Here is a 24,500-nt window from a genome sequence, read left to right on the forward strand (position 1 = left end):
CCCAATTCCCTTTAGTCAGCTATATTATTTAGCCAGAGTATTTTGTATGTCGTGAGCAAGGCTCACCCATGTCACAGTAAGGCACCAGTGTGCAGAGTGGGACTACATAGAGTACCCACAATATTTATGATTATTATTGGTGTATGTAGGCACTCGGAGTAATTGATGAATTTACTGTGTTGGTAATGTCTTTCATGAGACTTTAATATGATCAGTTATTGAGAGAGTATACATATATAAATATACCAGTATTTGGTATTAGGCTGTGTGCCCAGTAACTATGTTATTACCATTATTGATGTCTATGATTCATCCATATATATATATATATATATATATATATATATATATATATATATATATATATATATATATATATATATATATATATATATATGTATATATATATATATATATATATATATATATATATATATATATATATATATATATATAATATATATATATATATATATATATATATATATATAAGTCTATGCTTGTGTATTGAATAATCATTCATGTGTGCAGTGATTAATTGTTATCGCCCACGAAAGGAATTACTGAGAACTCCAGTGATATATACTTGCATACGTTATCATTAAATGAAGGGCAGTGTGTTATACCATATTAGTGAATTATTGTGTCCATTAATATAGAAATGTTTGATTGAGCTCAAGATCAGTGCAGCGAAGTATTTACGTGCTATTGTTGCAAATATTGTGTGTTCGAACTTCTAGTGATCTTTGAGAATTTAAAGAAACAGGCGCCTCACGCCACCAGGTAAACAAATACACGAACATTCGTGCGGTGGGAATCGCCCAGCTGATTTTGACATTGATGTGAGGGGGAGCATTGCCGGCTTGGCGAGTTCATGATTATATGTGGGAACGAGCGACTTCCGCCTGAAACAGCTGTTTGCTTATTGATATAATCTTGTGATGTCTTTGAATGAGTTTTAAGTAAAATACAAAGTACATTGGTGTTTATATCATCCCCTCCATATTTCTTGTGGCTATATAATACCTGAAAGCAAATAGTGATAGAAGTAAATACCTGCCTGATATCAGACATATTGAGTGTGCTCTTGCCACTGTTACCACAATTCAACAAAACCACTGACGTGTTACTGGACACCAGAAACACCAGTTGGCGACCTTGTGGTTAGTAGTAGAGCCCATGCCGGGGCGGGCACACAATAGTTAAGAGAACAAGTTGTGTTCCCACTCTTTCTCGATCAGAGGCCGGTTGGGATTGACTGGGATACTCTCCTGGCGTACAGTGGCGCCGCGAGGATAGAGTGAAGACCCGCAGGGCTACGGTGAGTGACCTTGAATATACTGTTACTCGCCCCCCTCTTATGGTGGTGAACCCCGACAATACTCAGATGATCTAAACTTTCTAACAAACGGGACCTAACATAAGCCTACCAATCCTTTGTCTATTTCTTTCTCCTCTTTTACTTATGTTCCCATTCTTACACCTATTGTTACCCCCTTACACCTATCCTATCTGTACCTTTTGCCTTGCTCTTACCTTCCTCTAAGATTTCCTCCTCCTCACCTCTCTCTTGCTTTACTAAATGCCTCGTGCATTCTTTGTCTCAGCCATACACAAACTAAGACTTGTTTGCAAGTGCTGCTGGGAGGTAATAAACCCAATAGTTTAAATATAGGCATTGATAGGCATAAAATAGCTTCAAACTCAACAATAATCCAACGAGAGCAGCTGCATTAACTGCAAATTCCACAGCGACTACAGTGATTAGAAAAGCCGTTGAAGAATGGGACACACTAGTGAACATTCTGCATTTACATCCACCACCGAGATGATGTTATTAAAACAAGACTAAAACCAGTGCACTAAAACAGAAATGAGAAAGAAACGGAAAAAGTAGGAAACCCCTCATTTTAAATTTTGACTCATTTATCACAGTAACAAGCTTATCGCGAATAACCGAATTCAATTACGGGCTCACCATAGCCCGTGCTAAATGGACATTTTGTTCTGAGTAGCTAAATCTAAAACCACAATACCAACAACCTTGTCTCATCACAATCGACTTAATACTTGTCCAAGACGGAGCGAAACGTCGTCGTCTCTTTTTTTTCTTTTGCAGGGATATTTCTGCGTGGGCCCTAAGCCTGTGGCTGACCCACTAAGCGTTGCTTGTTTCTGTTTTACTTGGGCGGAGCATGAGTATTTATGACTTGGATGGTTGCTTCAGTAAGATTTTGCCATTTGTGTTTAACAACTTCTTCTGCTCTGTTGAATCGATGTTGAAATCTTAATGGGTTTGTAACTGTGCACTGTGTTAGATAATGTTCCAGTGGTCTGTCGGGCATTTCTCCACAGTGCTGTCTCTTTATCTTCTGGTGTGTTGTTTAGTCAACACACCAGAAGATAAAGAAGAACACACACAATAACAACACATTCAGCCACGTTATTGTGACTCATCATCTACGTAGCAATAAGTGTTACAATACAAGGTGTGGCAGTAAAAGTTACATTGCAAGGTGGGGCAGTGTTACAGTTCAAGGTGTGGCAGTATTACAATACAAGGTGTGGCAGTAAATGTTACATTGCAAGGTGGGGAAGTGTTACAGTTCAAGGTGTGGCAGTATTACAATACAAGGTGTGACAGCAAATGTTACATTGCAGGGTGGGGCAGTGTTACAGTTCAAGGTGTGGCAGTATTACAATACAACGTGTGACAGTAAATGTTACATTGCAAGGTGGGGCAGTATTACAATACAAGGTGTGGCAGTATTACAATACAAGGTGTGGCAGTAGATGGTACAACAAAAGGTGGGTGTGGCAGTAGTATTAGAAGGCATCCCTCTGTCTCAGGAGACTATAAAGTTGCGCTCTGGTTGTGGGTCTGGAGTGGCGTTTCCAGGGTGCAAAGCCAGGGTAGATACGTTAAAGTATCAAAGACAACACAAAGTTAATGTGTTGATACGGGGGAGAAGCTGTCACCTTTGCGGCAGGCCCCTCCCCCCTCTCCACGGCGCCGTCAGTCAACAAGTAGGTAAGTGTTACAATACAAGATTATCTTGAGATGATTTCGGGGCTTAGTGTCCACGCGGCCCGGTCCTCCACCAGGCCTCCACCCCCAGGAAGCAGTCCGTAACAGCTGACTAACTCCCAGGTACCTATTTACTGCTAGGTAACAGATGCATCAGGGTGAAAGAAACTCTGCTACTGTTTCCCGCCGACGCCCGGGATCGAACCCGGGACCACAGGATCACGCGTCCAGTGTTCTGTCCGCTCAGCCACCGGCTCCCCTGAATGTTGAAGTGTGTCAACACATGGTGTGGCAGAGTTACAATGCAAGGTGTGGTAGTGTTTTCAATTCATGGTATAGCAGAGTTACAATACAAGGTGTGGCAATTATAATACAAGGTATGGCAGTAAGTATTACAATTCAAGGTGTGGCAGTAAGTATTACAATACAAGGTGTGGAAGTGTTACAATAGCAGGTGCACCACTAAACGTCACAATAAACGGGGTGGCATTAAAGATTACAATAAGTAACGTTCTACTTGCTGTATTTGAATAGATTACAAACATATAATCTGCTGTATTTGAACAACCAATGTAGTTTCCCATTACTGTATTTAGACTAACAACGTAACATTCCACATACTGTATATGAATAAATAATATAACACCCCACATACATTAATTGAACAACCAACAAAAACGCGCTATTTCCTGTATTTGGAACCCATGGGACCGACCCACCTAATGTATTTGGACTAACAACGTAACGTCCCACATACTGTATTTGGCACCAACGTAATGTACCATCATCAGTTTTACTATTCTTCTTATTTTTGTTAGTTTTACAGAACAAATTCTTCAATGTTTGTTATTTAAAAGTTAAAAAAATAAATAACAAATGATCATGACACTGTAGACCTAATATAGTTTCTCATATATGCTATAATTAGTTAAATATACATATTCACATTTACCAATACTCTGTTGAAGATAATGTAAAACATTATTAGTAAATTTATCAGGGTGAAAATTTAGTTGGAGACAAAAAGTTGAACCTGAGATGAAAGTTGAGCCAGGAGTTGAACCCGAGTCTGCCACTTTAAAGGCGGACGTGCTGACCGCTGCGCCACAGAGCCGGGCACTGGAATTATGATGTTTATTTATTTTTATTTATTGATCCGCAACATTTATCATATAAATGTTGCGGATCAACAGCCCTCCCTCCAGCACTGGCATAGAAGTTCATGAAGCTCAGTTTTAAGTGTTCCTCGAACGCACTTGAGAACTTCAGGCGGAATCCCATCGTCTCCCGGCGCCTTCCCAGAGGAAAGTGAATGCAGTGCTTTCTCAACTTCTTTCACAATCGGTTCAAAGTCTAGTTCTTCCATGATGAGCAGACACTCGATTTTATCCAAGGCCTCTATGCTGACCAAGTTATCTCTATGGAGTAGAGTTCGGAGTAACGTTCCACCCAGCGATTCATCTGTTGATCACGATCTTTAATGATCTCTCCAGTGGCTGACTTCAGATGAGCCGTCCTGTTTTGTGTAGGGCATGTTGCCTGTTTGATCCCTTCGTACATGCCTCTTATGTTTGTTACGGCCCTCTCGGGTCGCAACTGGGTTCGTACTCTGATGTCGCTAGAGGAAGGGTATCCGGCCCCAAGCCAGTAGTGGCTTTCAAGGGATGAGATCCGTGACGCAAGTAACTTAAAGGGGAAGGAAATAAAGTCAAGAATTTAATACTATAATTACTTTCATCACCAATAAATAATATATAAAAAGATTACACGGGGGAGGGGTATTAACACTGTACAGGGGAATTATTTACACAATCGTCTTCTCCTGAAGACTCTGGATCCAAGCTCTCGGTGCTCTCGTGGCCTCACAACGAATCCTTTGAGAAGCTGAGTCTACCCCGGCCACAGGCCAGCCAAAACACTGTTCCACTGGGGGCACCGTCGTGGAGGCCGTCAACCACAAGTCCAGCAGAACTGATGGCAGGTTCCGGATCAGCAACGCTGGTCAGGCCACTCCACGAGCGATACTAGGGTAGCGCCCTAGTCAGGAGCCTCGTGTGATACCTCAGATCACTCTCTTGTCTACAATACCCCAGTGGTTAATCGTCTCCAGCAGTCGGTCCCGGGTACGACAATCCTTCAACTGCCACTTCACTGGCAGGGTAACACCACAGTGTTCTTCCGGGAGGCGACTCACAGCTGCTGCAGCAAAGCACTTGGTATGGGGACGGCGGCCTTGGGTAGACTGACTCAACTTCCATCACAGCAGTCCCAGGTCGACTCTGTAAGCAGACACGTCATCAATAACAGGGACACTAAAAACACCTCACTTACAGGCTCAGACACAAACGCCCGACATATCCACTCCATAGATGGCGTTGTAGTCTGAGCACCACCTCACCAGAGGTCAGCGACGGCTGTGTTGTGAGCTGAACAGGACTGGAAACTGGCCATTGTGGCCAGTACACGTCGTCCTCCCCAGGTGTCGTCGTCCGTTTGGAGGGGGTTTTGGGAGCTGACCCACAGATGGCGTGGTCGTCACTGCTCCGTGCTCGGACGCTGGATCCGGGTCCGTAACACCTCCCCACCAAAAAGAATTTGGTTTGGGGTTCTATAAAGGGAAACACAAACCAAATTAGTACGGGGACACAATTCCAAATGAACTCACATGCTTTAAGAAATGGAATAGCGAGGCTGTCTTGTCCACAGAACCGTACCACTGGGGAACTCTCGCACAAAGGAAACTTGCAGATGTAAGGCAATGACCTGCCTGATGTACTTCTCCACACCTCCACCGAGATGTTAATCCGGAGCATAATCTCACACCTCTCGAGTAAGGATCGGTGTAGACACGATGAGGGGCGACTCGACACTTCCCTATGTCGTGGCACCGATGATGGCTGATCACAGACGGCATTTCTGGTGCCGGTCTGGTAGCCCTTCAAGGAGACGGGAACCTGGAATACAGGGGTCGGATCATTTAGAGTCACAGCGACAGTTAAATCAGTACTCACAGCAGACTACTCTACCAGGCTTCACACCTAGTTCCAACGGGGCTGTTCGTACATCGAAGATGGCATTCGCTCTGCCACCGTCAGGTTGACCAACGTTCCGCATAACGCTGCATTGAGGCTCAGCTATCACGCAGGGGGTGTCAACCTGTCGGAAACAGTCACTCATATTATCGTATCGCGCACCTCCTGTATCTACCATCACCTTCCAGGTCCCTTCTTCGACTGCAACACTCACAGTGCACGTCTCTAATCCCTGGGATCTCTTCACGATGTTCAAGGGAGCCATCATCCTTCGGGTCGTCCACTGATCCTTACTGAGAACACACATAAGAATAAGACAAACACCGCTAAGAAACATTTGGTCAACTGAGGTATAAGCTTCCTGAGCTTGTAATGTCCATAGCCGGCTACATCCACTAGCCTGGTTTGGACCAAAGAGGGCACTAGACCTTTCAAACACACCTCACATACCTCTGACGTCTGGGGAATCTCTGGTCGGTTCAATGAACGCTGTACCTTGCCATACCGCAAGTACACATCCGCCTTCGCTCCAGACTCTTTGGTATTCGTGTGTGCTTGCACGCGAGACCTCTCTTCATGCTCAGTTGCCTCTGCCATTGTAACCACATGTTCCTTGTCGAGAGAATCAGGAGACTCTGCTAGAATATTGTTGACTCTGTCGTCAATCTGTAGGCGAGAGGAAGGATTAAACATTATATCTGAATCCGGGTCTGACTGTACCTGGAATTTACCACTGCCTGTAGTTACCCTCAGACCTTGCTGTGCTGGCTGACTCGTCCGCGACTTTGGGAAGATCGATGCTCCAATCTGTCACCAAGTCGTTGGCTAGTACCACGTCAATCCCAGCCACAGGGAGGGTATCGACTACTGCCAACGCACATGTGCCGCTGAAGTAAGGCGAGTCGAGATGTACCGGCACTAAGGGGGCGATGTACCGCGTCCTTGGAAACCCAACCAGGACAACCTTTGCTCTCCCAACCACACTCACTCCTTCGGGTAACGAGCTTCTCACGATCAGGGACTGGGCTGCTCCACTATCTCTGAGCACTACAACTGATCTACCAGTATGATCACTCGTTACATACCCGCTTGAAGTGTGAGAGGCGAACAAACTTGGTCCTTCCTGCGTAGTCGTAGACTGGCTTCCTGCTGGTGATGTCACACAGCTCATCATCATCACCTCCCTACGTGCGCTGCCACCTCTTCTGCCTCGGCACATAGCAGCTACATGCCCTTTCTGCCCACAAGTCCAGCACACCATATTCCTCCTCGGACTCCGGTGTTTCGGACTGCTAGGACTAGTCCTTCGAGGGCTACTTGAGGGCGTCTTCTTAGCGCTTTGTGGGACGGGTCTTTCCTCTTCGTCATGAGGTCTGTCAAACCGGCGTTGGTAATTCCTCGGGACGTACTTAGCAGACGGCCTATGAGTCAGGATGTATTCCTCAGCCATGGTGGCTGCCGCACTCAAGGTCTCCACCTGCTGCTCCTCTAAGTACGTCTTCAGATCTCCAGACAAACAATCCTTGAAGTCCTCTAGCAGTATGAGCTGCTCGAGGTCTTCTTTGGTCTCCACCTTCCGAGAGGCACACCACTCCTGGAAAAGTCGCTCCTTGATGGTGGCGAATTCGGTGAAAGTGTGCTCTGAGGTCTTTTTCAGGTTTCTGAACTTCTGCCTGTACGCCTCAGGTACCAATTGGTACGCCATGAGCACAACCTTCTTCACCTTGTCGTAATCGCCGGAGTCGTCAAGGGATAACGTGGAGTAGGCGATTTGGGCCTTCCCAGTCAAGACTGACTGTATCATGATGGCCCAATTCTCCCTTGGCCACTCCAAAGAGGCAGCGACTTTTTCGAAGGCTGCAAAGAACTTTGACACTTCCCTCTCATTGAATTTGGGGACCATTTTGATGTTCCTTACCGGATCGAAACCGCTGGTGTCCGTTGTTGGCCTCCGACCACCGCCTAGTCGCAATACTTCTAGTTCATGTTGTCTCTGTCTTTCGTTTTCTTCTCTCTCTCGCTTCTTCCCTTTCTCGTTTCTCTTCTCTTTCTCGCTCTTCCCTTTCTCGTTTCTCTTCTCTTTCTCGTTTCTCTTCTCTTTCTCGCTCTTCTCTTCTTTCTTCTCTTTCTCTCTCTTCTCTCTCTCGTTTCTCTTCTATTTCTAATTCTAAACGCCTCACCGCCAATTCTTTTTCTTTCATCTCCATTTCTTTATCTTTTAATTCTCGTTCTATTTCTAACTTCTTCCATTCAATTTCTTGATTAATTTCCAAGGCACGCATTTTGACAGTTAACAAGCTTATATTCAGCTCACCTGCATCACTGTCAATGTCACTACCTTTATCTTCCTTTTCCGTGGAAGCTATTTCTTCACTTTCCTTTGTACTAGGAGTCTCGCCTTCCTGTTTCTCTTCTGCCTTCAAGTGCCGGTGAACCTTGGACAAGATCTCCACACGGGAATCACTGGCACGAATCTTGATCTCCAGGTAGGCGCTCACTAGTACTAGTTCCTGTTTGTTCAGATATTTTAATCTGGCAAGACAGTCCTCTCTGTTCAGAAAAGCCTGAACATCGTCCAGATCATCGATGGTAGCTTTTTCTGCCATTGTCACAGATGGAACACTCAACTAGCACTTAACACACCGCTTTCACGTTAGCACTTCACGCACCGAGCACTGTTCTACGTCAATATTGCACTTTATCGCACCTGGCACTTCACTTGCCAAAATTGCACGTAATTGCTTCGGGCACCGCACTACCCAATATTGCACTGAATCCGAGTGAACACTTCGCTCTACAATATTGCGCTGAATCACACCGAGCACTGCATCACACAATATTGCACTTAATCGCTTAATCACAGCGAGCACCACACTGCACAATATCGCACTTAGTCACTCTTGAGCACCGCACAGGACGTATAACGTCACAATCGTCACACACAGGGGAATTATTTACAGGGATTACGCCACTTCACCACCCCTGTCAAACATACTAGACAAGGGGTCGGATCCCGCTGGGATGCCAATTATGTTACGGCCCTCTCGGGTCGCAACTGGGTTCGTACTCTGATGTCGCTAGAGGAAGGGTATCCGGCCCCAAGCCAGTAGTGGCTTTCAAGGGATGAGATCCGTGACGCAAGTAACTTAAAGGGGAAGGGAAATAAAGTCAAGAACTTAATACTATAATTACTTCCATCACCAATAAATAATATATAAAAAGATTACACGGGGGAGGGGTATTAACACTGTACAGGGGAATTATTTACACAATCGTCTTCTCCTGAAGACTCTGGATCCAAGCTCTCGGTGCTCTCGTGGCCTCACAACGAATCCTTTGAGAAGCTGAGTCTACCCCGGCCACAGGCCAGCCAAAACACAGTTCCACTGGGGGCACCGCCATGGAGGCCGTCAACCACAAGTCCAGCAGAACTGATGGCAGGTTCCGGATCAGCAACGCTGGTCAGGCCACTCCACGAGCGATACTAGGGTAGCGCCCTAGTCAGGAGCCTTGTGTGATACCACAGATCACTCTCTTGTCTACAATACCCCAGTGGTTAATCGTCTCCAGCAGTCGGTCCCGGGTACGACAATCCTTCAACTGCCACTTCACTGGCAGGGTAACACCACAGTGTTCTTCCGGGAGGCGACTCACAGCTGCTGCAGCAAAGCACTTGGTATGGGGACGGCGGCCTTGGGTAGACTGACTCAACTTCCATCACAGCAGTCCCAGGTCGACTCTGTAAGCAGACACGTCATCAATAACAGGGACACTAAAACACCTCACTTACAGGCTCAGACACAAACGCCCGACATATCCACTCCATAGATGCGTTGTAGTCTGAGCACCACCTCACCAGAGGTCAGCGACGGCTGTGTTGTGAGCTGAACAGGACTGGAAACTGGCCATTGTGGCCAGTACACGTCGTCCTCACCAGGTGTCGTCGTCCGTTTGGAGGGGGTTTTGGGAGCTGACCCACAGATGGCGTGGTCGTCACTGCTCCGTGCTCGGACGCTGGATCCGGGTCCGTAACAATGTTGCAGACAGTGTCCGCGGTCTGCATGCTGGAACAAAGTCGGAGCCAGTATTCGTTAGCACAGCGCCTTGCAGTTTGTTGAATTCTTCTGCAGGCAGTTCGGAGGACCTGTAGGTTTCTTTCTGAGGGCAGGTTCTTGTAGACTGAGAGAGCTCGTCGCTTTTCGTCTTCGATGGGTAACAGTTCCTCTCCACTGGCCTCGAACCAGTCTGCTGACTTGTTCTGCCTCTTACCGAAGGTGGACATGGCAGTTTTGAAAATAGAGCCCCCCGAGGTTTGACTACCTCTCACTTGCGCTATCTCAGGGTGGTCCAAGAAGGGCATTTACCAGCGCAGCAGTGAACTCACCCACCTTATGAAGGTCACGGGTACTGTTTACGTTAATGTGTGGTCTTTCCTCCTTCTTTGCTCGGTGAATTTTCCGGGGTTGGAACTTTACTTAGCAAATTACGAGGGAATGGTCGGTATTACAATCTGCGATCTGAAAGCTGCGGGTCAGTTTGACGCTTCTCTGATTGCTACGCCCCGTAAGCATCAGGTCGAGTTGGTGCAAATGCTTAGACCTGGGGTGTCTCCAGGGAACCTTGTAATGGGGCTTCGTGTCGAAGAAGGAATTGTTGACACAGAGATCATAACGACAGCAGAACTCCAGAAGGCGCTGCCCATTCTCATTTTCCCAAATCCAAACTAGCCCAGGCAGCAAGGCCAAGAGCTGTGATCAGAACCAACCTTTACATTAAAGTCTCCCAGGAGGAAGACTGGCTCTTGTTGAGGTAGGTCTCTAAGAATTAGGCAGAGATCATCATAGAATTCGTCCTTCGCTTCGGTAGAGGAGGTCAGTGTGACGGGAAAGTGTAGGTGTTCGGCAGTCCTCCTAATGGCTGGTGTCAATGCCTATCACATTTTAGAAAAAAAAGATCAACTGCTTGGCTGTTGTCTGTGGTAAAGTAAGGGAAGACACGCAAAACACATAGTATGAACAATGAAACTTTAATTAACTATTATGAATAAGACAATTCCTTGGCTATGTACAGTGCAAACAAACAAGTCAAAAAATATAACATAAAAATTAAGAACAAGGGTGACGTTACTCTACAAATAAAATAAAGACAGAAAAATGATTAACAGGTGCTGAGAATATAGCGCTAGCTGAGAACCTCCACCAATAAACAGAGCGTATATCAGTTCACAGCTTGGCAGCACAAGGATATTCTAACTTCAATGGCTGGTTCAAGACCAGACATCGACTTGGTAGAGGGCGCTGATGTGCAGAGGTGCAGGTGTGCAGATGGCGGGTCACCAATCAGAAGCAGGCACACTGGAATGGTAGCTTGCTGGTTGACGACGGTGGCGAGCCGTCATGGAGGGAGTGAGGAGTGGGGGGAGTTTAGGGTACGTTTGCCACCTGGTCAAAACGTTTTGTGCTACTGGTAGACATATCTTGAAGGTAGCATCTTAGTGTTGTATATATATATAAGTAACTCTACGTAGGGAAGAGCAGGCTCAATCTCTCTTGAAAGAGATTACCATCACAGTATGCAGGCATTGATGACGCTGACCATTCCTGCTGCTGTATAAAGCTGAAGTTTGATGATACTTGCAGACCCCTCCGTGGGCGGTACTATGGACCCTAGCAATCTATTTCTGACAGGGAAGCCAACGCAATACTCCCTTACCTCTTCTTCTGGTTTGCCCTGCCAGAAGAAGTAAAATCCTTCTCCCGAAGGTTGCCGGTTGTGGGCAGACGTGTCTGGTACAGGGCGACTATGTCCATCTGGATCCCGAGGAGTTCATTGTTGATCACAACTGTCTTGCGGGCGTCGTTCACTTCCAGCAGATCTTCCGAGAGACCCGGTGTCATGGTCCTAACATTCCACAGCACTAGGACTAGGTGAAGCACTAGGTGTTACAATAGAACGTGATGCAGTAAATGTGGAATAGAAGGTGTGGCATGTTTCAAAACAAGGTGTGGCAGTAAGTGTTTGAATAAAAGGAAGGTGTGGCAGTGTTACAATACAAGGTGTTGCAGTAAGTTTCACGATACTAAGTGTTACATTAAGTATGGCAATACAAGGTGCGGCAGTAAGTTTTACAATACAAGGTATTGCAATATTACAATACAAGGACTGACTGTGTTACAATATAAGATATGACAGAAAGAGTTATGATAAGGGTAGAGCAGTGTTACAATACAAGGATTGGCAGAAATTGTTACAGTACAAGGTGTGATAGTGTTTCAATATAAGGTTTGACAGTAAGTGTTACAATACAAGATGTTACGAAACAAGGTGTGTGGCTGAAAGTGTAACAATTTAATCTGGTGAAGTAAGTGTTACAATACAAGGTGTGACAGTAGGTATTACAGTAAATGTTGGCAGTTAGTTTTACAAAACAAGGTCTGGCAGTCACTGATACAACAAAGGATTTGCAGTAAATGTTACAATAAAAATTGACAGTAACTGTTGCATCACAAGACGTGGCATTATACACAAGGTCTTGCATTACAAGCAGTGACAGAAAGTATTGTGACATTGTATAGTGTTACAATACAAGATGTGGCAGTAAGCGTTATAATGCAAGGTGAGGTAATATGTTTAAATTCAAGATATGGTAGAAAGTACTAGAATACAAGGTGTGGCAGTGTTACATTTCAAAGTGTGGCAGTAAATGCTACAAAATAAGCTGTGGCAGCAAGTGTTACAATATAAGATGAGGCAGTTTTAAAATATAAGGCGTTGCACTAAGTGTTACAATATAAAGTGTAGCAGTAAGTGTTCCAACACAAGATATGGAAGTAAGTTTTAAATCTCATGTTTGTGGCAGTAGGTGTTTCAATACAAAGCATTGCAGTGTTACAATACAAGGTGTGGCAGTAAGTGAAATAATAGAAGGTGTGGCTGTGTAACTTTACAAGGTGTGACAATAAGTTTAACAATACATGGTATGGCAAGAAGTGTTACAACACAAGGTGTGGCAGGAGGTTGAACAATATAAGGTGTGGCAGGAAGTGTTAAAATTCAAGGTGTGGCAGAGTAACAACACAAGGTGTGGCAATAAGTGTTACAGTACAAGGTATGACAATAAGTGTTTGAATATAAGGTGCCTCAGTAAGTGTTACAATATAGTAGTAGTAGGTATCCTTCAGTCTCGGGACACTATGGAGTTGTGCCCTAGTTGTCAATCCTGGTGCAGCGTCTGGTGTGACTGATGAGGCCAATCCGAGTGTGGCAGTCCATCCCACACCGAGCACAAACGAAGTCCGATTCTGGTCTGTCTTCCTGGCTACCGACTTTCCTTCTCTGTCTCTTTGCCTCCGATTCCTTGGCAAGTGACTCCTCGAACTTGGAGAGACCTCTTTGAACAGACTGCCTCCAGGCTGAAGGTTCTGCAGCCAGTGTCTCTCATATAGCAAGATCGACGTCCATGGCTTTCAGGTCCCTCTTGCATACGTCTTTGTACCGTAGCTGGGGCTTGCCTGCTGGACGCTTTCCCTGCCTCAGCTCTCCGTACAGGAGATCCTTGGGGATCCTACCATCGCCGATTCGCACAACGTGCACGAGCCAACGCATTCGTCACTGTTTCAGCATTGTGTACATGCTGGTGATTCTTGATCTCCCTAAGACGGTGTTGTTTGTCACCTTGTCCTGCCAGGTGATGTCAAGATGTGTCGAAGGCAGCGCATGTGGTAGACATTCAGCTGTCTTTCCCGACGGGCGCGGAGTGTCCAAGACTCACTGCCATAAAGGAGAGTGCTCAAGACACAGGCTCTGTAAACCTGAATCTTAGTATACTCAGTTAGCCTACTGTTGGCCCAAACTCTCTTTGTCAGTCTGGACATGGTAGTAGATGCCGTACCGATGCGTTTGTTTAGCTCCATATCAAGAGAGAGGGAGTCAGAGATTGTGGAGTCCAGGTACACGATGTCGTGAACGACTTCCAGTTTGGAATCGGAGATGCCGATGTCAGGTGGGGAGTCCACTCCTTGTCCCATGACTTGTGTTTTCTTCAGACTGATGGTGAGTCCGAAAGCCTGAGAGGCCTCGCTGAAGTGGGTTATGAGCCGTTGGAGGTCATCGGCTGAGTGGGCAGTGACTGCTGCGTCGTCGGCAAAAAGGAAGTCGTGCAGACACCTAAGCCGAACCTTCATCATGGCTCTCAGCCTGGCGAGGTTGAAGAGCTTTCCATCCGACCTGGTCAGTAGGTAAATGCCTTCCGTGACAGATCCGAAGGCGTGCCGCAGCATAACTGCGAAGAAAATCCCGAATAGGATTGGAGCCAGTATGCAGCCTTGCTTTACTCCACTTCGGATGTCAAAGGCGTCTGATGTTAGGCCATCAAAGACCACGGTGCCCATTATGTTCTCATGGAAAGATCTGATGATGCTGAGGAGCCTGGGTGGGCATCCAATCTTGGGGGAGGATCTTGAACAGGCCAATCTGCTGACGAGGTCGAAGGCCTTCGTCAGATCTATGAAGGCTACGAAGAGTGGCTGCTTCTGTTCCCTGCATTCTCCTGCAGTTGTCTGCGGGAAAAGGACCATGTCGATGGTGGACCTGTCAGCTCTGAATCCGCATTGTGATTCTGGATAGACTCTCTCTGCAAGTACTTGGAGCCTCTTCAATGCGACTCGAGCAAACAGTTTTCCGACAATACTGAGGAGGGAGATTCCACGGTAGTTGTTGCAATCGCTCCTGTCACCTTTATTCTTATACAGCGTGACGATGTTGGCATCCCTCATGTCCTGTGGCACCTCTCCTTCTTCCCAGCAGAGGCAGAGAATTTCATGTAGCTCCATGAGCAGGCTACCTCTGCAGCACTTAAGGTCTCAGCAGGAAGGCCATCTTTGCCAGGAGCTTTACCAGAAGCAATGGAGTCTTGGGCATCGCTGAGTTCTTCAAGGGTCGGTTCGCTGTCGAGCTCCACTAACACAGGCAGACACTCAATAGCGCTCAGGGCGTCTTCGGTGACTACATTGTCCCGGGCGTATAGCTCAGAGTAGTGCTCGACCCAGCGCTTCAGCTGCAGTGTCTGGTCCGGAATCACCTCGACAGTGGCAGATTTCAGAGGAGCGGTCTTCCTCTGGATTGGGCCGAGGGCCTGCTTGATGCCGTTATACATTCCCTTTACATTGCCTGTATCCGCTGCAGTCTGTATCTGGGAGCAGAGCTGGAGCCAATAGTTGTTGGCACATCGCCTGGCGCTCTGCTGCACTTTGCAGCGGACGGCCCGAAGGATCTGTAAGTTGCGCTGACTTGGGCAGGCTTTGTAGGCTGCCAAGGCGTTTCTCTTCTCTTCGATGACAGGTGTCATCTCTTCCGAGTGAGCCTCGAACCAGTCTGCCGACCTGCTGGTCTTCTTGCCAAAGGTGAAAATGGCAGCGTTGAACACAGCGTCTCTGAAGTGCTCCCATCTTTTACAGGCAGTGACCCCGGCTGGGCCAGGGAGAGCTTCCCCGAGCATGCGTGCAAAATCTTCCACCTTGTCCTGGTTGCAGGTCTTGGTGGTGTCGATGCGAGGTCTGCCCGCCTTTTTCGAGTGATGAATCTTCTTTGGTTGCATCTTGACCCTGCTACATACCAGGGAGTGGTCGGTGTCACAGACAGCACTCTGGTTGCTACGCGTAATCTTGACGCTGGGTAGACTTGCACGCCTGGTAAGAATCAGGTCAAGCTGGTGCCAGTGCTTGGAACTGGGGTGTCTCTAAGATACTCGGTGTTGAGGCTTTGTGCCGAAGAACGTGTTGGTGACACAAAGACCATGAAGGCAGCAGAGTTCTAGCAGACGTTGCCCGGTCTCATTCATCCTCCCTATGCCGAATTGACCCAGACAAGTGGGCTAAATGTTGTGCTCGGCACCCACTCTGGCGTTGAAGTCGCCGAGGATGAACAGTGGCTCCTTTACAGGGATTCTCGCTATGGCTCTGTTGAGGTCATCGTAGAATTTTTCCTTTGCCTCTGCTGGAGAAGTCAGGGTTGGTGCATATGCACTAATTACATTGACTGGTCCTGTTTGGGAGTGCAGTTGCAGTGACAGAATTCGTTTGGTTTCCCCCCTTTGGTGGCATAACATGTCCAACAGTGCATTCCTGACGGAAAATCCCACACCATGTTCTCTGGTCTCATCAGGTGGTTTTCTTGCCAGAAGAAAGAGAAGGTCCTCTCTCTCACAGATCCTGATCCAGGGAGCCTGGTCTCTTGGAAAGCAACAATATCCATCTGCAGTTTGCTCAGCTCCCTATCGATGATTGCTGTTTTTTGGGCGTCATTGATTTCTTGCAGGTCGTCAGACAAACCTGGTGTCAGTGTCCTGACGTTCCATGTGCCCAGCTTTAGGGCAGTTGATATTTTCTTCTTAGGTTTGGTATTGTTTGGTGCAAAGTTGTCGGGCCGCTTGTCGGTTTTCACCCTAAACATCACGCACCCAGTGAGGTTAATGGACCGTGTCGAGGCAACACCTTATTGGCTGGGGTTGTTGCCCAGCTTGAGGCGGGTAGTAGCTGCCCAGTGGGGCGCGATGACCCCTTCCACTGTCGGAAGCAACCCCTGGCGTCACACTCTTCGCCAATCGAGCAGAAGACTTAAAACCCGTAGACTGTCGCTTCCCGTGTTGGTTCGACGCTGTGAGGCGAAGCTAGAGTGCCCTCTCCAGGGCGCAAAGCCTGGGTAGGTAGATATGGAGGAGAAGCTGCTACCCATGCAGCAGGTTCCCCTCTCCACGTTCCTGAAATTATCCAATAGAAAGGCAAATGCCAATACACATGGTTCCAGCAACGTCGCAGGAGCTGCCAGAACTAGGTCGACGTCAACAACGAACTGCCTTACGGGCTCCAACTCTGGATTTTTCCTCGAGGTTGACTCCTGAAGCCTATCCCAAAAATGGGGTATGGCCGCAAGGCAGCGGAGGTTTAAAATCAGGGTTTTCCTTTCCCTAGATGGGCTGCCTTCCCAGGCAATCGAGTCCCATCTACCCGGAGCAGCTGGTTTTAAGGCGCCAGAGGCACGCCCTCGCCCCTTCTCCTGTCGGTAAAAAGCAGTTCCGCCGGACTTAGACTAAGCCACCCGTGCAGGCCAGGAGTTGGACTTGGTTGTCAAAGGCAATTTGAGATGCATGCCGTAGAGGAGCATTTTAAAGGTCATGGGGAGCTCGTCCCCCCCTTACCACCCTCTGGCTATGACAACCCCTTGGAACCACACCGTGTACAATATAAGGCCTTGCACTAAGTGTTACAATATAAGGTGTAGAAGTAAGTATTCTAATACAAAGTCTGACAGGAAGTGTTACATTACAAAGTGTGGCAGTAATACGATATCAAGTAAGGAGTGGCGATATCAAAGCCATCTACGGACCTTCACTCCAACTCCAAGGCATTAAGTGAGACGAAGACAACGCCATCTATTGGTGGAAGTGTTGCGTTTGAGAAAGGCTCCTGTTTCATACCTCAGTTAGGAGGTGAGGTCAATGATGATGTCCACTGGTGAGTGACGTAATGATATCAACGCCGTCTAGATTGTGCATCCGATTACATTTCACTGTTCCACGGTGAGAGGTTACCATCCAATATTCTCCTTGTATACTCTCTGTCAGGCTAATGACTTTTATGTCCACAGAGGTGACGTGAACCGGATACCAGCTCTAGGAGGCCGCAACAGGCAGTGTAACAACACAAGGTGTGGCAGGAAGTGTTACAACACAAGGTGTGGCAGGAAGTGTTACAACACAATACGTGTGCCAATGATACAGTACACGGTGTGGCAGTGTTACAATACAATGTGAGGAAGTGCTTCAATACAATAAGGTTAGTAGTACCTCCTCAAGGTGTGGCAGTGCTACAATACAAGGTGAAACAGTGTTTCAAGCACGGTGTGGCAGTAAGTGTAACAATAAAAAGAGTGACAGTAAACATTATAATAAAAGATCTGGCAGTTAGAATTACAAAACAAGGTGAGGCAATCATTGTTATATTAAAGGTGTGGCAGTAAGTGTTACAATAAAAGATGTGGCAATAAGTGTAAAACTACAAAATGTGGCAGTAAGTGTAAAAATACAAGATGTGGCAATAAGTGTAAAAAACAAGGTGTGGCAGTATTTCAATTCAAGGTGGCAGTGGTACAATACAAGTTGTAGCAGTGTTACAATGCAAGGTTTGTCAGTAAATATTACAATACAAGGCATTTATTAATTGATATATATATATATATATATATATATATATATATATATATATCAATTAATAAATGCCTTGTATTGTAATATTTACTGACAAACCTTGCATTGTAACACTGCTACAACTTGTATTGTACCACTGCCACCTTGAATTGAAATACTGCCACACCTTGTTTTTTACACTTATTGCCACATCTTGTATTTTTACACTTACTGCCACATTTTGTAGTTTTACACTTATTGCCACATCTTTTATTGTAACACTTACTGCCACACCTTTAATATAACAATGATTGCCTCACCTTGTTTTGTAATTCTAACTGCCAGATCTTTTATTATAATGTTTACTGTCACTCTTTTTATTGTTACACTTACTGCCACACCGTGCTTGAAACACTGTTTCACCTTGTATTGTAGCACTGCCACACCTTGAGGAGTATACTACTAACCTTATTGTATTGAAGCACTTCCTCACATTGTATTGTAACACTGCCACACCGTGTACTGTATCATTGGCACACGTATTGTGTTGTAACACTTCTGCACACACCTTGTGTTGTAACACTTCCTGCCACACCTTGTGTTGTTACACTGCCTGTTGCGGCCTCCTAGAGCTGGTATCCGGTTCACGTCACCTCTGTGGACATAAAAGTCATTAGCCTGACAGAGAGTATACAAGGAGAATATTGGATGGTAACCTCTCACCGTGGAACAGTGAAATGTAATCGGATGCACATCTAGACGGCGTTGATATCATTACGTCACTCACCAGTGGACATCATCATTGACCTCACCTCCTAACTGAGGTATGAAACAGGAGCCTTTCTCAAACGCAACACTTCCACCAATAGATGGCGTTGTCTTCGTCTCACTTAATGCCTTGGAGTTGGAGTGAAGGTCCGTAGATGGCTTTGATATCGCCACTCCTTACTTGATATCGTATTACTGCCACACTTTGTAATGTAACACTTCTGTCAGACTTTGTATTAGAAAACTTACTTCTACACCTTATATTGTAACACTTAGTGCAAGGCCTTATATTGTACACGGTGTGGTTCCAAGGGGTTGTCATAGCCAGAGGGTGGTAAGGGGGGGACGAGCTCCCATGACCTTTAAAATGCTCCTCTACGGCATGCATCTCAAATTGCCTTTGACAACCAAGTCCAACTCCTGGCCTGCACGGTGGCTTAGTCTAAGTCCGGCGGAACTGCTTTTTACCGACAGGAGAAGGGGCGAGGGCGTGCCTCTGGCGCCTTAAAACCAGCTGCTCCGGGTAGATGGGACTCGATTGCCTGGGAAGGCAGCCCATCTAGGGAAAGGAAAACCCTGATTTTAACCTCCGCTGCCTTGCGGCCATACCCCATTTTTGGGATAGGCTTCAGGAGTCAACCTCGAGGAAAAATCCGGAGTTGGAGCCCCTAAGGCAGTTCGTTGTTGACGTCGACCTAGTTCTGGCAGCTCCTGCGACGTTGCTGGAACCATGTGTATTGGCATTTGCCTTTCTATTGGATAATTTCAGGAACGTGGAGAGGGGAACCTGCTGCATGGGTAGCAGCTTCTCCTCCATATCTACCTACCCAGGCTTTGCGCCCTGGAGAGGGCACTCTAGCTTCGCCTCACAGCGTCGAAACCAACATGGGAAGCGACAGTCTACGGGTTTTAAGTCTTCTGCTCGATTGGCGAAGAGTGTGACGCCAGGGGTTGCTTCCGACAGTGGAAGGGGTCATCGCGCCCCACTGGGCAGCTACTACCCGCCTCAAGCTGGGCAACAACCCCAGCCAATAAGGTGTTGCCTCGACACGGTCCGTTAACCTCACTGGGTGCGTGATGTTTAGGGTGAAAACCGACAAGCGGCCCGACAACTTGCACCAAACAATACCAAACCTAAGAAGAAAATATCAACTGCCCTAAAGCTGGGCACATGGAACGTCAGGACACTGACACCAGGTTTGTCTGACTGACCTGCAAGAAATCAATGACGCCCAAAAAAACAGCAATCATCGATAGGGAGCTGAGCAAACTGCAGATGGATATTGTTGCTTTCCAAGAGACCAGGCTCCCTGGATCAGGATCTGTGAGAGAGAGGACCTTCTCTTTCTTCTGGCAAGGAAAAACCACCTGATGAGACCAAAGAACATGGTGTGGGATTTTCCGTCAGGAATGCCACTGTTGGGACATATTATGCCACCAAAGGGGGAAACCAACGAATTCTGTCTCTGCAACTGCACTCCCAAACAGGACCAGTCAATGTAATTAGTGCATATGCACCAACCCTGACTTCTCCAGCAGAGGCAAAGGAAAAATTCTACGATGACCTCAACAGAGCCATAGCGAGAATCCCTGTAAAGGAGCCACTGTTCATCCTCGGCGACTTCAACGCCAGAGTGGGTGCCGAGCACAACATTTGGCCCACTTGTCTGGGTCAATTCGGCATAGGGAGGATGAATGAGACCGGCAACGTCTGCTAGAACTCTGCTGCCTCATGGTCTTTGTGTCACCAACACGTTCTTCGGCACAAAGCCTCAACACCGAGTATCTTAGAGACACCCCAGTTCCAAGCACTGGCACCAGCTTGACCTGATTCTTACCAGGCGTGCAAGTCTACCCAGCGTCAAGATTACGCGTAGCAACCAGAGTGCTGTCTGTGACACCGACCACTCCCTGGTATGTAGCAGGGTCAAGATGCAACCAAAGAAGATTCATCACTCGAAAAAGGCGGGCAGAACCTCGCATCGACACCACCAAGACCTGCAACCAGGACAAGGTGGAAGATTTTGCACGCATGCTCGGGGAAGCTCTCCCTGGCCCAGCCGGGGTCACTGCCTGTAAAAAGATGGGAGCACTTCAGAGACGCTGTGTTCAACGCTGCCATTTTCACCTTTGGCAAGAAGACCAGCAGGTCGGCAGACTGGTTCGAGGCTCACTCGGAAGAGATGACACCTGTCATCGAAGAGAAGAGAAACGCCTTGGCAGCCTACAAAGCCTGCCCAAGTCAGCGCAACTTACAGATCCTTCGGGCCGTCCGCTGCAAAGTGCAGCAGAGCGCCAGGCGATGTGCCAACAACTATTGGCTCCAGCTCTGCTCCCAGATACAGACTGCAGCGGATACAGGCAATGTAAAGGGAATGTATAACGGCATCAAGCAGGCCCTCGGCCCAATCCAGAGGAAGACCGCTCCTCTGAAATCTGCCACTGTCGAGGTGATTCCGGACCAGACACTGCAGCTGAAGCGCTGGGTCGAGCACTACTCTGAGCTATACGCCCGGGACAATGTAGTCACCGAAGACGCCCTGAGCGCCATTGAGTGTCTGCCTGTGTTAATGGAGCTCGACAGCGAACCGACCCTTGAAGAACTCAGCGATGCCCAAGACTCCATTGCTTCTGGTAAAGCTCCTGGCAAAGATGGCCTTCCTGCTGAGACCTTAAGTGCTGCAGAGGTAGCCTGCTCATGGAGCTACATGAAATTCTCTGCCTCTGCTGGGAAGAAGGAGAGGTGCCACAGGACATGAGGGATGCCAACATCGTCACGCTGTATAAGAATAAAGGTGACAGGAGCGACTGCAACAACTACCGTGGAATCTCCCTCCTCAGTATTGTCGGAAAACTGTTTGCTCGAGTCGCATTGAAGAGGCTCCAAGTACTTGCAGAGTCTATCCAGAATCACAATGCGGATTCAGAGCTGACAGGTCCACCATCGACATGGTCTTTTCCCGCAGACAACTGCAGGAGAATGCAGGGAACAGAAGCAGCCACTCTTCGTAGCCTTCATAGATCTGACGAAGGCCTTCGACCTCGTCAGCAGATTGGCCTGTTCAAGATCCTCCCCAAGATTGGATGCCCACCCAGGCTCCTCAGCATCATCAGATCTTTCCATGAGAACATAATGGGCACCGTGGTCTTTGATGGCCTAACATCAGACGCCTTTGACATCCGAAGTGGAGTAAAGCAAGGCTGCATACTGGCTCCAATCCTATTCGGGATTTTCTTCGCAGTTATGCTGCGGCACGCCTTCGGATCTGTCACGGAAGGCATTTACCTACGGACCAGGTCGGATGGAAAGCTCTTCAACCTCGCCAGGCTGAGAGCCAAGATGAAGGTTCGGCTTAGGTGTCTGCGCGACTTCCTTTTTGCCGACGACGCAGCAGTCACTGCCCACTCAGCCGATGACCTCCAACGGCTCATAACCCACTTCAGCGAGGCCTCTCAGGCTTTCGGACTCACCATCAGTCTGAAGAAAACACAAGTCATGGGACAAGGAGTGGACTCCCCACCTGACATCGGCATCTCCGATTCCAAACTGGAAGTCGTTCACGACTTCGTGTACCTGGACTCCACAATCTCTGACTCCCTCTCTCTTGATATGGAGCTAAACAAACGCATCGGTACGGCATCTACTACCATGTCCAGACTGACAAAGAGAGTTTGGGCCAACAGTAGGCTAACTGAGTATACTAAGATTCAGGTTTACAGAGCCTGTGTCTTGAGCACTCTCCTTTATGGCAGTGAGTCTTGGACACTCCGCGCCCGTCGGGAAAGACAGCTGAATGTCTACCACATGCGCTGCCTTCGACACATCTTGACATCACCTGGCAGGACAAGGTGACAAACAACACCGTCTTAGGGAGATCAAGAATCACCAGCATGTACACAATGCTGAAACAGTGACGAATGCGTTGGCTCGGGCACGTTGTGCGAATCGGCGATGGTAGGATCCCCAAGGATCTCCTGTACGGAGAGCTGAGGCAGGGAAAGCGTCCAGCAGGCAAGCCCCAGCTACGGTACAAAGACGTATGCAAGAGGGACCTGAAAGCCATGGACGTCGATCTTGCTATATGAGAGACACTGGCTGTAGAACCTTCAGCCTGGAGGCAGTCTGTTCAAAGAGGTCTCTCCAAGTTCGAGGAGTCACTTGCCAAGGAATCGGAGGCAAAGAGACAGAGAAGGAAAGTCGGTAGCCAGGAAGACAGACCAGAATCGGACTTCGTTTGTGCTCGGTGTGGGATGGACTGCCACTCTCGGATTTGCCTCATCAGTCACACCAGACGCTGCACCAGGATTGACAACTAGGGCGCAACTCCATAGTGTACCGAGACTGAAGGATACCTACTACTACTATATTGTAACACTTACTGAGGCACCTTATATTCAAACACTTATTGCCATACCTTGTACTGTAACACTTATTGCCACACCTTGTGTTGTTACTCTGCCACACCTTGAATTTTAACACTTCCTGCCACACCTTATATTGTTCAACCTCCTGCCACACCTTGTGTTGTAACACTTCTTGCCATACCATGTATTGTTAAACTTATTGTCACACCTTGTAAAGTTACACAGCCACACCTTCTATTATTTCACTTACTGCCACACCTTGTATTGTAACACTGCAATGCTTTGTATTGAAACACCTACTGCCACAAACATGAGATTTAAACTTACTTCCATATCTTGTGTTGGAACACTTACTGCTACACTTTATATTGTAACACTTAGTGCAACGCCTTATATTTTAAAACTGCCTCATCTTATATTGTAACACTTGCTGCCACAGCTTATTTTGTAGCATTTACTGCCACACTTTGAAATGTAACACTGCCACACCTTGTATTCTAGTACTTTCTACCATATCTTGAATTTAAACATATTACCTCACCTTGCATTATAACGCTTACTGCCACATCTTGTATTGTAACACTATACAATGTCACAATACTTTCTGTCACTGCTTGTAATGTAACACCTTGTGTATAATGCCACGTCTTGTGATGCAACAGTTACTGTCAATTTTTATTGTAACATTTACTGCAAATCCTTTGTTGTATCAGTGACTGCCAGACCTTGTTTTGTAAAACTAACTGCCAACATTTACTGTAATACCTACTGTCACACCTTGTATTGTAACACTTACTTCACCAGATTAAATTGTTACACTTTCAGCCACACACCTTGTTTCGTAACATCTTGTATTGTAACACTTACTGTCAAACCTTATATTGAAACACTATCACACCTTGTACTGTAACAATTTCTGCCAATCCTTGTATTGTAACACTGCTCTACCCTTATCATAACTCTTTCTGTCATATCTTATATTGTAACACAGTCAGTCCTTGTATTGTAATATTGCAATACCTTGTATTGTAAAACTTACTGCCGCACCTTGTATTGCCATACTTAATGTAACACTTAGTATCGTGAAACTTACTGCAACACCTTGTATTGTAACACTGCCACACCT

This window comes from Procambarus clarkii, chromosome 33, assembly GCF_040958095.1.
Source record: "Procambarus clarkii isolate CNS0578487 chromosome 33, FALCON_Pclarkii_2.0, whole genome shotgun sequence".
Classification (NCBI taxonomy): Eukaryota; Metazoa; Arthropoda; class Malacostraca; order Decapoda; family Cambaridae; genus Procambarus; species Procambarus clarkii.